This window comes from Thunnus albacares, chromosome 17 (assembly GCF_914725855.1).
Source record: "Thunnus albacares chromosome 17, fThuAlb1.1, whole genome shotgun sequence".
NCBI lineage: Eukaryota > Metazoa > Chordata > Actinopteri > Scombriformes > Scombridae > Thunnus > Thunnus albacares.
Window position 1 is genome coordinate 22,939,208 of NC_058122.1, and position 15,703 is coordinate 22,954,910.

At 37.4% G+C, this 15,703-nt stretch overlaps 1 long non-coding RNA gene across 1 annotated transcript; it reads right to left on the reverse strand.

The window, feature by feature from the left end:
• Positions 1-119: 119 nt before the first annotated feature.
• LOC122966620 lies at positions 120-5,706 on the reverse strand. Its single transcript, XR_006398422.1, has 4 exons — positions 5,563-5,706; positions 1,984-2,009; positions 907-1,031; positions 120-398 (listed from the first exon to the last, which is right to left on the reverse strand). It is a non-coding gene; the product is annotated as an uncharacterized LOC122966620 (long non-coding RNA).
• Between the last annotated feature and the right edge of the window lie 9,997 nt (positions 5,707-15,703).

The following is a 15,703-nucleotide window of genomic DNA, read 5'->3' on the forward strand; positions in this document are numbered from 1 at the left end:
TGTGGATGGATGTCACAGTGTATGTTCATACACCAACATGTGATGCTCCAGGAATGGATTTTGTACAGTTTCCTTGCACATATCTGTATTTTTGACTCCAGAAGAAGAGATGATGTCTGTTTCCTTAATAATCAGGGTTTTGCTTTATTGTCGTACTGTCAGACTGGAGACACAGTGTGGGCACGGGAGGCAAAATATCCACAGATTTCAAATTAGAGCAAAAATTATTAATAGAATATTAACTATTTGATAAAAAAAACTATTTTGATGATCATTTAAGGCATTTATCAAACAAATATACCAAACATTCCTTAGTTCCAGTTTCTCAAGTGTTAGGATCTGCTGCATTTCTTTGTCGTTTGTGATAGCAAACTGAAAGTCTCAGGGTTTTGGACTGTCTGGAAAAAAAACAAGCAATTTTAAAGACATCACCTCTGGCTTTAGGGAATTTTAATTGGCATTTTTCACTACTTTCTGACATTTTATGGACAAGATTAGTCAATTAAACATTCGAATTGGCAGATTAATGATAATGCAAAGAGTTAGTGGAAGCACTATTTAAAATTAAAAAGGTTTGACAATATCCTACATAGCTTTAAAATTTTTTCGGATTAACTATCACTCCTACACTGACAAGTGTGTGATGAAAAACAAAGCAGCTTCCAGATGCCCTTTTGTTTTTTATATGCAATGTTCTCAATCTTTTCATGTGCTGTATGAAACAAGAAACCTAGAATGTTCAATTTGTAATGTGACATGTAAAAAGTGCCATAATAAAGCTAGCTGAATCTAACTTTTGGTATTTCATTTGAATAATTCTTTTTTAAAAACGCCTCTAGGTTTGTAACCTCTTATACGGATTGCAGTGAACGTTTCAATGTCAACGTGTTAAATGTGTGTGTTTACCTCAAAGCTGTTGTTGACTCTACTGCAGTTCATTTCAGTGCAGCTAAAACACCGCTAGGAGTCCTCAGCTTTGGTCCACAAGAGTAACCACACATCTATCAGCCTTGTTTTCCAGGTGGACTGCACTGGGAAGAGATTATTGTCAAAGTGATGGATTAGTTGGGTACAAACTGAGGTTCTGGAAAGGGATTTCAATGCACTTTAGAGGAACCTGAGTGCCATAAGTTAAAACAATTTCATTCTGTGGCTGTTGTAATGTAAGGAGCAAGAGATTTAAGAGGATGACAATAGTCAGCAGTACCCCCCAAAATGGACCACCCTGCCTGGTAAACACCCACAATGTTCCACTTGTGCAGATTGGTTATAAATGAGTAGCTTCTAAGGCCAAGCTGACATCATCAGGAGGCATATTTTGGAGCCACAAAAGACATTATACAACTGTTTTCACAGGCTGAGTTGCACTCTACATGACTAGTAAACTGATCTTGATGTGACAAAAAACTCCCTTTAGTCCAAGGAAAGCACAAGCTGAAAAGTTCAATGTTCAAACAAGCCTTTCTGTGTTTGTCAGGTGATCATGATCAATGAAACGCATACAGTAGAGCTATTTTACTGCTGCATTTACAAATATTACTGATACAACATTAACACAAAATCTAATTCCAGCTGTTGTTTAGTGTTAATGTAATAATTTAAAAGACATTAAGAAATCTGAGCTGATTCCAATCCTGTATTATTAAAAGGCACTTTTGGATCACAGATTGTTCCTTTAAGCTAAATCTAAATATGACGACAAACATAACATATATAATCTTAATCCACCCACCTAGTATATCAATAGACCTCTAGATCACCAAATTCGAGGGTAAAAGGAAAAAAAAAATATCCCAGTATTTTAACTAAACACAAAATTGGATTCTGTAAAAAAAAAAAAAAAATCAGACACATCAGATTAATGATTTATAAAACACAAAATTAAAGAAACCCCCTCACCAAAAAAAACAACAACCCTGAAACAACCAATGTAAGCACCTATTTCCACATTCCTGTAAACACCATTGTGAACTTTGCACTTACTTTTCATCACCGTTCCTATTCAGTTTCTGTAATTGAAAAAAGATAGGACCATTATTCTGCCTGCATAGTGCAGGTTTTTGGTAAGTTTTGTGAGGGTTGATCATCAGTTTTTTTTCCCTCTCTCTCTCTCTTTTATGCAATTAACTCTCTGAACATCCTGCAGCTCCTGAGACTGCTGCTGGCAGAGCCAATTAAAGTGTGTAACAATCATTCTAATTAGTGGAGCTGCTCCGCAGAGAAAACAGAAATATGTTAGTGTGAAGGTGTGCTGAGGCTGCACTCAGATCCACTAACAGTCATTATAGACACACAGAATTTGCTGTGATTCATGGCTCAGTGGTTAATACAAAGGCCACACATCTCCTATACTTGTACTATCAGTTTTGAAGAAAAGCATATGTAAAAAAGATTTAAGTCGCTGCCCCAAACCTTTCTTTGCTTCAGCACTGGGTTTACTACAAAAAAAAAAATACCCATTGCTGAATATATGTGATTACTCTCAAAATTTACATGATAACTTGTCAATTCCTGGAAACTTTGCACACTTTGTGGTTTACTTTTATGTGCTTTCTTTCCAAAAATTAGATGAGAGGATTGATAATCTTATGTCTGTGCTAGAGTGAATAAAGTAAAACAAGACTACTGCCATGCAAGCAGCTGTGTGACCCTAAAATAAGTATGCTAACATGCTAATGTTAACATGCTGATATTTAACAGTACTGCTGGTTCCAGTTTTTTGAGTTGTCTCAGTTTACTCGAGTCCATACTTCGAAATGTATTTTTAAATGTGTGTATTTTGAGTTTTCCAGTACTGGGTGATGCGCACCTCTCAACAAGTGATAGTAAATCCATTTATGCTTCATTATCCTCAAAAAATATCAGGCTTTAACATAAAGCTGATAAGTTGTGAAACCATTTTTATATTGTGTTGATGCTACATGTGGCACTAAAGCAGTCTAACAATCATATCAACCAAACTACAGCAGTGAGTACCTCCAAAGTCCACAAGTAACAAAGTATCCACAGGCTAACAAGTACTGAGTCTCCAGGCTAACAAGCTAACAGGCTAACAATCACTGTCTGACTCTGGTACATGAACGAATCTGGCTAACCTTTTGCACATTGCTAAGCAGCACTTTACAAACTGATCACGAATCCCAAACTGTAATTTTTACATTAATGTTCATCCACCTCTTAAGAAAACAAGGTACATTGTGTAGAGATTAAGGTTTTGTAGTTTGTAGTAAATACATATTATTTTAGACAGAGGAAAGCTAGCTATTTTGCCTCAGTCTTTATGTTAAGCTAGGCTACACATGTCCTGACTCTATGAAGTTATATTTGTGCCTTATTCCTCGGCAGGTGTTGGAACATTTTGAGCACAAAAAAATATTTTTTGCAAGGAAATAAAATCTTTTTTGTACAGAAATAATCATCACGCAAAGAATGATTTAATTTGAGCAAACAAAAATCTATTTTGCCCTCAATAAATTTAGTTGTGTGTTGGCCAATATCCATGCAGGTCAAACACTTTACAAGCACACAGAGCAAAGAAACTGAGAGGGGAGTTGAATAAAACTGTATGTGGATAACAGCAAACACAAAAATGTATTGAACACAGAATAGGTTTGCTCAAATTCAATTCTTTACATGATTATTTTTATACAAAATATATTTTATTTTTTCAATGTTCGATTGCACACTCAGGAATTAGGGACAAATATATCTCTATACGACTCCAGCTCTGCCCTCATCTCGCAGACGACATTGGCATCAATCTTCTCATCTCAATGACAGAATGAAAGCAAATATGGAGTTATCTTGAACAATTCCTTAGATAACTCTAGGTAACCCTAGGTTGCTTTAAGTTTCTGTGTGATTGACTGTTTAATTACCTTGCAGTCTTTTTGTTCAGTGTAAATGTAAAGAATTATTTCTATTAAAGCTTTAGGTTAATTAAAGAGTTTGGGCAACTGCAGGACTATTGAGTGTTAACTCAAAAGGATTCTTATGTTTCATGATATTCTTAGCAAACAAGAAATAAGTGACTGTCGTCCTTGCCTGCCACACATCAAGGCCTATGAAGTTACATTACCTAGTTTGTTCAAATGGACCGAAGATTTCCTCAAGGACGAGACAAAATGAAACAAGATAGGAGAGGACGAACACACAGAAATTGGAAAAGCAGAGTGGAATCATGCAGGGAATTCAAATTAGCCTTATGTTGTTTAACTTAATGATTAATGATATTTTCTAGTAGTTTCAGTTTGAATTGTCTTTTTTTTGCTCATAATGACACTTTTTAAATGTTTTTTTTTTTTAATCATTGTAAACCTAATTAACTGAGGGCAGAATGTGGAAATCAAATGGAGGTTGCTGACATCAATAAATTGATAAACAATAGAGTGAATGAAGTACTGACAGTGTGTTTTGAGTTATGGCTAGTAGAAGAATAAGAAAAAAAACCTTGTACAAGGCGAGCGTTTGGGCTTGTGGGCCTTGGAGGAGGCTATAATGATGATGATATATTGAGCTATAATTGAATCTGAATTCAATTACAGCTATATGGTGTTTGGCACAGAAGCACTTCTGTATTAGCCAGACTGGATGTAATTCAGCTTTAGAGCCCTAGCTCATGAGTAGAAGTAAAAGAACAGCTCTCATCCAAAAGGCTTTTTGCCTGAGAGGAATGAGATGACCTTCAGATTGAAGAAGAGGGTGAACTTCATGCTCTTTCTGCTGTATGAATCATGGGGTCAAGATGCAAATCGCTCCAAAAAAGAAAAAACTGTTCACTGAAGCATGAGAGAATTTCTTAAAGGGTGAATGAGGGAAAATTGACATCTATAAATAATCTGAGGAAGATTTGAGGGGTGGTTGTATGACAAACAGTGTCATGTATTGCCAGTTATGAAAGAAGCATTCATATTATTTCTATACAGTTACATCATTTAGTCCAGAAGCTCCCAACCTAAGGGTCAGGTCCCTCCGAAGGGTCACAAGATAAATCTGTGTGGTCATGAGATGATAAATGGGAGAGGAAAGAAGAAAAACATAGTTCTGGTGCACAAATTTTCTCTTATCTTTTCTGTTTTGTGAAATATTGCAGAGTTTAATATCCTTGGGCCTCAAACAGTTTTTGAAATGAAAAACCATGTCAGAAGTTTAGAGGGGAAATGTCTCTTTGGTGGAACTGCTAACAACTCACAGACATCTGAGACATGAAAAAGGAGCCCAAAACTAGACAAAATAGCCCAAAAGGTTGGGAACAACTGGTTTAATCTTTAACAACATGTTGTATTTAATAATCTTCTCATAAGTTTCTATGTTAATATGAAAAGTAACTACTAACTAAAGCTGGCAAATAAATGTAGTGCAGTAAAAAGTGTAATATTTCCCTCTGAAATCTAGTAGGGTAGAAGTAACAAGAAGCAGAAAACGGAGAGAACAAGTACAGTACTTGATTAAATGTACTTCATTACATTCAACCACTGTGCATGATCTAAAAAAAATCATCATATGAGGGTTTTGTCTGAGAATTACATGTCTTCTAAATGTATAAAGAAAGTCTTCTCTTACCTGTTATGTTGCTTCTTCTGTCTCTATGCAGAAGTTTGTGTGTAAAGAGCAATAATTTGTCATAAATCAAGCAATTACCCATCTGCTTCCTTTGTCTGCGTGTTTGTTCTTAGTGATCAGACTCCGATGATGACAGGTGTTGCCAATGAGTTGATTTGTCAGCTGCAGAGTGAGTCACATTAGTTCAGGGACTCGCTGCCTGTTTTAGGATCCACAAAAGCTGCTGCCAGATGTTGGTATTATATTAAAAAAGTTTAGCATCAAAGTGCTTTTTAAAAAATTTAATTAAGAAGTGTTAACTAGTCTGATAACTTGACAACAAATTAAATCACACATGCCTCAATGCAACTAACTCTTTAAATGGTAAATGCACTGTACTTGTCTGCCCATCAGAGGAAGCTAACCATTCACACACTGATGGCACAGGAGCAATTTGGGGTTAAGTGTCTTGCTCAAGGACACATCGGCATGTGAACTGGAGGAGCCGGGAATCGAACCACCAATCTTCCAATTAGTGGACGACCCACTCTACCTCCTGAGCCACAGCCGCCTTTCAATATACAAGAAAATGTTATGTTTGCCACATCTGGGCATTTTCATTGGTTGAAAAAGATGTGCACACAGAATATTGGAAGGGGACATAAAACACTTTTACTATATTGCCAAAAGTATGTGGACACCTTGTGTTCTTTTGGTCTGGGGAAGTTTTTCATGGTTTGGTCAAGGGAAATCCTAATGCCACAGCATATGTTGATATTTTAAACAGTGCGCTTCCTATTTTGTGTCAGTAGTTTAGCGATGGCCCTTTAATGTTACTATTTTAATTACTGGTAACAAAGCTCGCCATTATACTAGCTGTCAGGCTAATGTGTTGTTAATATAAGAATCAAAGTAACTGTTCATTTACTGTACTTTTACTCTTAAAAACTTTATGTGTATTTTTACTAGATTAACTATTGTGTTGAACTTGCTATGGGGGATTTATATCGATATTTCACTGGTGACACTTTGTTTCTTCCTGGCAAAAGGGACATCAGAACTAATCAGACCTCTACTGTCGTCTATACTTTTGTGAATCCAGTTTCCTCGTCACTGTACTGATTGATTTTCACAATACCTAACTATTGTATATGGCATTTCATATCAGTATCATCAAATCTGTTGTCCAATACTGTTTTCACACTGTTTTCACATAAGTCAGGCCTTATTATCCAACATCAGAAACTGACCTGACTGATGCTCTTGTGGCAGAATGGGAGCAAAGTGGTTCCAAAATCTTGTGGAAAGCCTCCCCAAAAGAGTGGAGGTGGTTATAGCAGCAGATGATTAATGCCTGTGGTTTTGGGATGATATGTTCTGCAGTCACATATGGGTGTAATGTTCAGGTGACAAAGTGTAGAGCACTAACAACCAAACTGTGGTAAAGATCTGGTAAATTAACTTCACTGGGAGATATCAGTACAGATACTTATGGTTACATAAAAAGTAAAGCTGCAATGATTAGTTGATTAATCATCAGATCAATCAAAAGCAAATGAATAGGGCGACTATTTTGATAACTGAGTAATTGTTTTTGTTATTATTTAATCCAAAATGCCGAATGAAATTTTCTGGTTTCAGCCTCTCTCAGTTTTTACTATTTTCTGACATTTTATAGACCAAATGATCAATCAGTTAATTAGGGAAATAACTGGCGGATTAATCAGAAATAAAAAAACAAACATTAGTTACAGCCCTAAGAATATGACAAAAAATAAAACTGGGAAACACTTCAGCTGAGGTTTTGTAAATAACCTCTCTGAAGTTGAATGTTGGATCATTTTTCCATTAGATTGCATTAGTTTTTATCACCAAACTGACCCTGTGAAGGTTTATATGACCTCTTCATGATGTCCCCAGGGGAGACATTATGACAGTCATATCAAATGTGCTGCTGTGTCACCACTAGATGGCACAAGCAGAACATGACACAGCCCAGTGTGGGACAGATATTGCTGGAAGGAAATGGTTTTAAAGATGCTTTAAAATTGTTTTCTGATGATGATGATGATGTTAACATCCTGATTCTGATTGTTTTCAGGGACTGAGAGGCTGTGTCACACTCCACTGTGTTTACTAGCTTGCACTGCAAGATATGAGATAAAATAAAAAGCCGGTAAACACATATTCCTCAGGAGTGATACTGATAAAGGCCACGTTTTATTGAATCAGAACTCAACATCTAGTCATGATAGCACACAACAGTGGTCCACTTCTCCATTCTAATCTAATCTGTGCAAACTCTTAGGTACTGTACAGCACAAAGGCCACACAGTTATCTCCCCAGATGACTTTTTTCATAATGTAACTTGTACCAAGTAGATTTCTCAGTGATGGATGAGCCGGAGAACAAATGATTGCAATTGTGGTGGCCCTTCTCTAAAGGTTTCCCTCACGTCGTCTGCTTCATTGCTTTGGCCCACATTTCCCCGCAGGTACTGTTATCTATCACTGTTTGGCACAATACATTTTACTGAGGAATATACACACACCCAGACAAGAACGCACACATGCACACACACTCCCTCCCTAATCTGTTCCACCATTATGACTGTGATTGTTTTGGGATTTGTGGTTTCTTTTATTATTCATTTGTCAATTTAAATTAAAATCACTGTTATAATTTCTTGTAGAATATTTTATTTGCACTGGCAAGTTTTAGATTGGATTCTATTTTGTGACAAAGTTTTATTTGTTCAGAATAGTTAAGCAATATTACCGTCATTGTTGGCACAACAGTGATGCGGTCAGCGGTAAGCATCACTGTGCCAACAATAAAGGTAAAGCACACCTTCTCCTGTAATATTGCGATTATACAACATTTACCAACAAAATAAAAGATATAAACAAAATGTATTCATATTGTGAGGCAGTTCACTCTAAAAATAAAAAACTTTTTACTTGTGTTATCTCCATTTCCATGGAAATACATGGGGTATGACTAATACCTGGAAAACAATCACTCACGTCAGTAGAATCCTATGTAGTAAAATCTAGTTAACTACTCCAGCAAGTAGGCCGACCCTTAGTAACGACTTCAGCTAATGCTTTCTGGAGATTGTGGCATTTCCCAAACTGAATAAATACATATATAAATACATATATAAAAACAAAACTGCTTTGCTAGCTTTATCTCGTTGTAATTAAGATATCCGCTGAAAAAAATATTTTTCAGGGACAGATTTAGCTACTATGTCTGCAAACTTCACATACAGTTTTAAGCTAGTAGCGCCGTAGCACCAGCACAGCTGATGGAGGATGCCAGAGTGGGAGCAAAGATATACTCTCTCTACTCTATGGGGGTGCCAGGTAACGATTAAGAGTGAAGAAGGGTTCGGGTTTTGTGTGTGTGTGTGACTGTCTGCATGTGTAACTCGTGTTCAATCCACTCGGCAAAGGGTTTGCTTTGTTTTCCCCACAACCCCTAATCAGTTCAGTTCAGTTATGCTGATTTGAGCACATTCTAAATGTCTAGTTGACCAATCAGATTGCTTGGTCGGAACTATGTATATGTGTATAATTTAAAATAACATGTCTGATAATGTTCAATCCCTACAATCTGTTGCATGGTTGTCTTTGTTTTCTAAGTACGGTTGTGAAAATGGTCAATAGCTATTATCACATCCTTACTTGTGTTATTTCAAGGAGAGGAAATAATCCCTTCAGCTCAGAGTAATTTCTTTCCCACACATAATTTTCTTCAGTTAAATCAATTCTCAGTATTTTTTTCAACAATTGCCATGTTCTTTCTCTGGTATTTTTTAGCCATGTTAGCAGCGCGGATGTAGGGATTGCAATGTTGATCTGTCAGTCAGTTGGTCCATTTTTGCCCAGATTGATGTATCTCAACAACAAAAGACCCTTTTTTATGGCAGAAACTTTTACTTGTCAGAGAAGGAAAAGCACAGCTGTAAATAATAACATTAACGGTGATCCTGTTCCAGTCCCAGTAAGTCACATCAGTAAGTGAGCATGTAACTTACTAGAGTCCTGGAGCTGGCTCACCTACATGTAATGCAGCCATCATTAAAGGTGACCATTACTCTAGAGTAGACTAGAGTAGCTTTGCATCATTCACAGTTCGAAAAACCTCCTTATTTATCCTATACTGGCCCTTTATGCAGCCCCTCAGTTCAGCCTCTGTTTCAAACAGGCAGTCTTAGCTCTTGTCTCTTTAAGGCCCCCCTCCTGATGAGCCCACTCTGTTCTGATTGGCTGGAAGCCTACCGAACGGCAGTTGTATCAGAGTCATGTTAAGTTACTGCTGCTTTTGCCACTTCATAATAAAATCTTTCAAATGACTAAATAACAGGAGACTTTTATTGTGAAGAATTTACAGGAAATGAAACATGAATCTGAAGGACTATTGCGCACTGAAGAAGGCATAGCTGAAATGTGCGTGCATTTTTCCCCTGTGATCATAAGGAAAACAAGAATACAAATGAAGAAAACAAAATAAAAGGAACAATCTAAATTGTGTGGGTGTGCAAACTCCTTTTTTGTGCTTTGGACAACCATTGCATTGCCATGAAATTTGGTACATATATCCATGGTGCCCAGTGGACTCTAATGACTCCAGTGATCCTGACATTTCATCTAGCACCACCAGACAGTCAAAGTTTCACTCATCCAGTCAAATGTCTCAACATCTACTTCATGAACTGGCACCAAATTTAGTACACACATTCATTCACCCCTCAGGATGAACTGTAATAACTTTGGTCATCCTTTAACTTTTCATCCAAATTGTATCCCATACTTTGGTTAATGACCAAATACCTAATAAAATATTTGCCATCAGCCTCAGATGTATTTTGTGTTTGATGCTATATAGCAAATGTTAGCATGTAAGCATGCTAAACTAAGATGGTGAACATGGTATACATTATACCTGCTAAACATCAGCATGTTAGCATAATCACTGTGATATTGGCATCCTGCTGTTAACATTGAGCACTACCATACCTAAGTAGAGCCTCTCTTTTTTAGTTCCAGTTTTTATATTAGGTATTTTTCTCATCTCTTGGCTGAAGTGGCATTGCCTGGAGTTGCAACTGTAATTTGGTTGTCAGTGACAATGAAAATTAAGTAGCAGAACCTCGAAATAAAAAAACATTATGATCACTACAGATGCCAAAAGTTGTAATTCTCAATCTGACCAACCTGATTTTATAAAACACACCCATGAGCAAGTTTAAATGGAAATCTGTAGGTAGGCTTCCATTGTGCACATGAACACCGCCGAGCGCACCGTTTTATAGCTTCAGTTTCAAAGTGTACCTGTAAATGTCTTTAGGGGAATTTGTACCGCCTTTAACTCATCAGGCCATGACTATTTGCAAGACGTGGGATGTGGAAGCCTTGTTTCAGTAATTATCACAGCACACACAGATTCCCTGATACATTTGCAAAACTGTCCTGAAGGATCTCAGAAATGTTGACACACGACTTGTTAAGAGAGCTCGTCAGATGGATGCATATGTATTTTCATTAGCTGAATGGATTATTAGCCCAGTTAACTATTCCGAATGTCACTGATTTCCCCAGAGGCTCGTTAGGAGCACATGGAAAGGCGTCCCGATGAGTCTATGGCTTGTGATTAAATTGGTAATCAACTCTCTTAAGCAATAAACAGAGTCAACAGGTAATTAAATATGATTCAGCCCCAGGTAATAACCAGCAAGTGTTGTATACGTAAAATAAATGATGCAGTCATTTCCAATGTTGCGTTACACCGGCCTAGGTGAGTACATTTACGATACCTGTTTCTCTAATGTGCAGCAGAACAAACATAAATGCAACCTATTTCATTTAGTAAACAGACTTTTCCAATGCTAACACATATCCTATTCAGTAAGATTTGATCTACAGCTCTCCATCATCTGTGTCTGTTTTGAGCAGAAAATTCAATTATGCTTTGGTGACATTATATTTGCAAGTTCATGAATTATAGATCTCAAGGTTAAATGTATCGTACTGGATGTGGCCTGACTGAGGTTTCCAGACATCAGGTTAGGATAATCAAATGGAAAACCCTTTGTTCCCAATTGGTCAATGACTGGTACAACTGGTGAAAAAGAGAAAACGAAGCCTCTGTTTCAGTCTTCCTCCCTGATATGTTTTGTTCTATCTTGATTCAGTTCTCCTGTGGCTGTCTTACTGTCAATGCATGAGTGTCTCTTTGTTCATATTCCAATTATCTCTCATTTTCTCTTTAATCTGCTCACTCTGCACAAACTGCTTTTCTCTCTCTGACATGAATGAAGAGCACAAGCGTGTGATGCCTGAATAACTGCAAAACATCAAGCTGGCACCAAATCCAGCTTGATATTCTGTTCTTTGGGGATGAAAATACTGTCAGTATTCATGGGGGGATGAAATAATTTACAGTCTAAAATGCAAGTATGCTTGCAGAATCTCATAATGTAATAAATGTGTGTGATGTAATTAACAGAATGTGATGGAAAACTCAAAGTAAATAGTAACCTAGAATGCATTCAGTCAGCAACTACTCTATAATCCAATCCCCTGCATTTATCATTTAAATAGTAAAACATGTTTATAAGTTTTCAATCTGCATCTGGGTGCATAGCTGTATTAAAATCGCCATGGTAATAAAAAATTATTATGGCTACTGTAGAAACATGGCGGTGCAACATGGCTGGCTCCGTGGAAGAGGACCCGCTCCCTGTGTAGATATAAAGTTCTCATTCTAAGGTCATGAAACGATTCTTATTTTCAGGTGATTATACACTGATTAAAACATACTGACGAATATTATATTCCATTTCTGCAAAGTCTTTTCTGCTAGATGCCACTAAATTCTACAAACTGGACCTTTGGTTGCAGCTGCACAAATTTATGTTAAATCATCAGGCCATTCGTACAAGAATTTGGCAACCAAGCATAAGCGAATGGTATGGAATATCAATGAACTGATTAATATGTTCGGTGGGTGATCTAAATATGTTATGTATCAATTTTGCTGAAGATTAGATGAAATATGTAGAAAGAAAAAACTGAAACAGTTGAAAATCTGTTCAGGTTGAGATGTGATGCACGTTGAACCAAGGAAGCCAGAAAAAAACCCAGACAAACTTCTACACCTCAAGGTGGTGCCCTCGGTACCAAAAACTAAAAAGGTCTTCCTTGGTCCATGGCCAAACTTTCCAGTTAATTTCAATAAAGTCTGTTAACAAACAACAAAACGTCCCTGTCTGAAAAGATAACCCCCTTAGCAGAGGTAATAATGAACCAACATAGAATAAAAATGTGGAGTGCATATTGAAGTAACTGCTTTTGTTGTAATATAATAATTTACTGCATTTTGCATTGGTTATTGGATTGAAACTGATCATGTTCATGAAAAATGTTATATCTTGAAATATGTTTTGACAAAAGCTAAAATCAAATGCACAAATGTTTCATGGTTTATGATCTCTGGGTGTCTTCTTTGCTGTCAGGTAAACAGTATGGAAATACATGCTAGTCTACATCCTTCTCAGACTGACAGTGGTTGAGAAAAGCAGGAACTATGATGCACATAATAATTAGTGATGGCTAAATTAGGAAGCAAATGGTTAAAACACAAAAACTGCCTGGTTAGCCTGCTCCAAGTTCTACCAGATATCTTTCCCTGCTTAATCAGTCAGTGTTTGGCCTCATCTCCATCTAGCAGATTTTTGACATGTCAACTCCTGAAAGGTAGCCAGAAATCCTGTTTCTGCATTCCTGCATTCTCAGAGAAACACAGTCTTTGGTCACACACTGTCTCATCCAGATCTATTCCCTGACAAGTTCCAGCGTACACAAGGACAGATTTAGGTGTTGCGGGTTTAGTAAGAGATCACAAAATAATGTTCTTTTAATACAATTTTGGTTCTATCATGCACAGGGAAGTAAAATGGACAGATACACAGACGCTTCTGCTATGCCTTCTTCAGTGTGCAATAGTTATTTACTTTCAGGACTGAGTCTTTTCAGCCTGTCACATACAACCACTCTCTTCCTCTTGGACCTCAATCTAGACCTTTCTGGGCCCTGCAACATGCAACAGAGTAAGAAAGCAACTACTAAATAACTTGTGAGCAGAAACTAAAAAAAAAGAACTAAAATTAAGTGTACATGCTGGACTTTGACATTAGTTACCCACACCCCTGCTCTCCTTTTGTCTTTGGCTGAGCACAGAGTGTTTTTTCGTCTTGCTTTTCCATACAAAACTGGTTCATAAAACACTTAAATGCCCTGAAGTGTTTGATCTATTGTTTCTACAATGCTGTTTCAAATACAAATGCAACCTCCAATGTGTGTGAGTTCCTACTCTACCAAAGCAATCAGTGTGTTTACAATGAGTTGCTGATGCACTATGGCTGACCTGCAGGCAATTTCTGATGCCTAAATATCTGCTAAATGAACTGAGACTGAACTGAGGCTGAACCTCAGCCTGCAGCAGCTCCAAGACAAGAGTCTCTGGCAATAGCACAGAATATTAATATAAGTAAAGCAAAATCAGGGGTCCTTTTCTATATCCGTTTGCTCAAAAATTGTCATTGCTGCTATGCTCTGAGATTAAACTAAACCAAAAGTCTCAATGTGAACAATCCCCTTCAGCCCCTGTGTCCATTAACTACTACAATCATTCCTGCCTCCTCTGCTTTTGAAGCAATCTTGACCTGAATGTCATTTCTTTCCTTATTTCCATTCTTTCATTCAGTAATATGATTTGTGCATGTCTGAGCTGGAGGAGAAAACATTATTACTAAATGAATGAAACAAATGTGTAGCCATGGAGGAGTCTCTGGGTTCCAGTTTTCACTGCTACCACTGTTGGATGTTTTTAAAAGTAGCGACGCTTAATAAAACCTGACCAGCAAGCTAAATCAGGTTTCAAGTGGATTTTTCCGCCGCTATGACGCGGGTTCTGCATTGTCCAAGCCGCTGTAATCATTTGAGGTTGAACAGAGGAACACTTCAGGCAATATTAAGAGCATATAGCACATGTGTCAGAGGGAAATTGCACCTTGCCAAGATACTGTACATTTGATCAAGCATGGCATGCTATTCTCCAGTTCTTTCTGCAGGAGTTGTCAGGTGCTTTGTACTGACTCACTCTTTGTATTATTTTCACCTCCCACATATAAAAGTTGAGACTGTCCCTGAGTGACTTCATAGGTCACTGTCCAGATCTACCAAGAAATGACACATCAATTGAGGACAACTGCTAGGCAACAGTGCATCAGAGTACCTCCAAGCTAGCTGTTTTCACTCTTTAGGCTAAGCTAAGCTAACCACCTGCTGGCTGTATTATGCTTAATATTTAATGAACAAATGTAAGAGTGTTAGTGTTAGTGTGTTAGAGTGTTCCCACCGATAAATTCAATTCTCCTATTTATTTGTCTCCCTATATTGCCAGGTGTTTATTTATATCTTTTCTTAAAGGATATGGCTGCCGAATTTATGTATTTTTCTTATTGTCAAAAATCTCATGTAAGACTTATAACAGTGATCACATTTTCAGTCTCCGGAGAGTAGTTCTGTGTTAGGCAGACACCCATGCGAATGTGCAGGAACGCGGGCCTGTTTACAGTGCTCTGCTAGCTTGTTGTGCTACATATCACAAGCTCTTGACTTGCACAGCTAGTGAAGCTCTGTAAACAGAACCATGTTCCCGTGCTAAATGGTGTCTGCCTTACACAGAACTACTCTCCTGAGTCTGAAAATGTGATTGCTGTTATTAATCTTTGAAGCTGTTTCTAAACAAACTACTGTAACTGTAGTCTCTGGGTAAAGGAATATGTCACCCTGTGCGACAGTGTGGCTCGCTGATGTATTTTAATAGTTTTTGGAAGGAATAAGATATATCAGGCTTTGGATACACACATGATACTTGTAAGAAGGATAAATTCATTGTTGGTTTGGCTCTGCACATGAGATTTGTTTAACAATAAAATAAATATAGAAGATCACCAGCCTTTTTATTAGGCCTTTTTATGTCTTATGTATAGCTTTGAATTGCCTTGTTGTCGAGACAAACTCGCATCGCTCAGCCTTGCTACAACAGGACGCCACCACTGCAAAACAACTTTTTCATTTTATTGTTTCA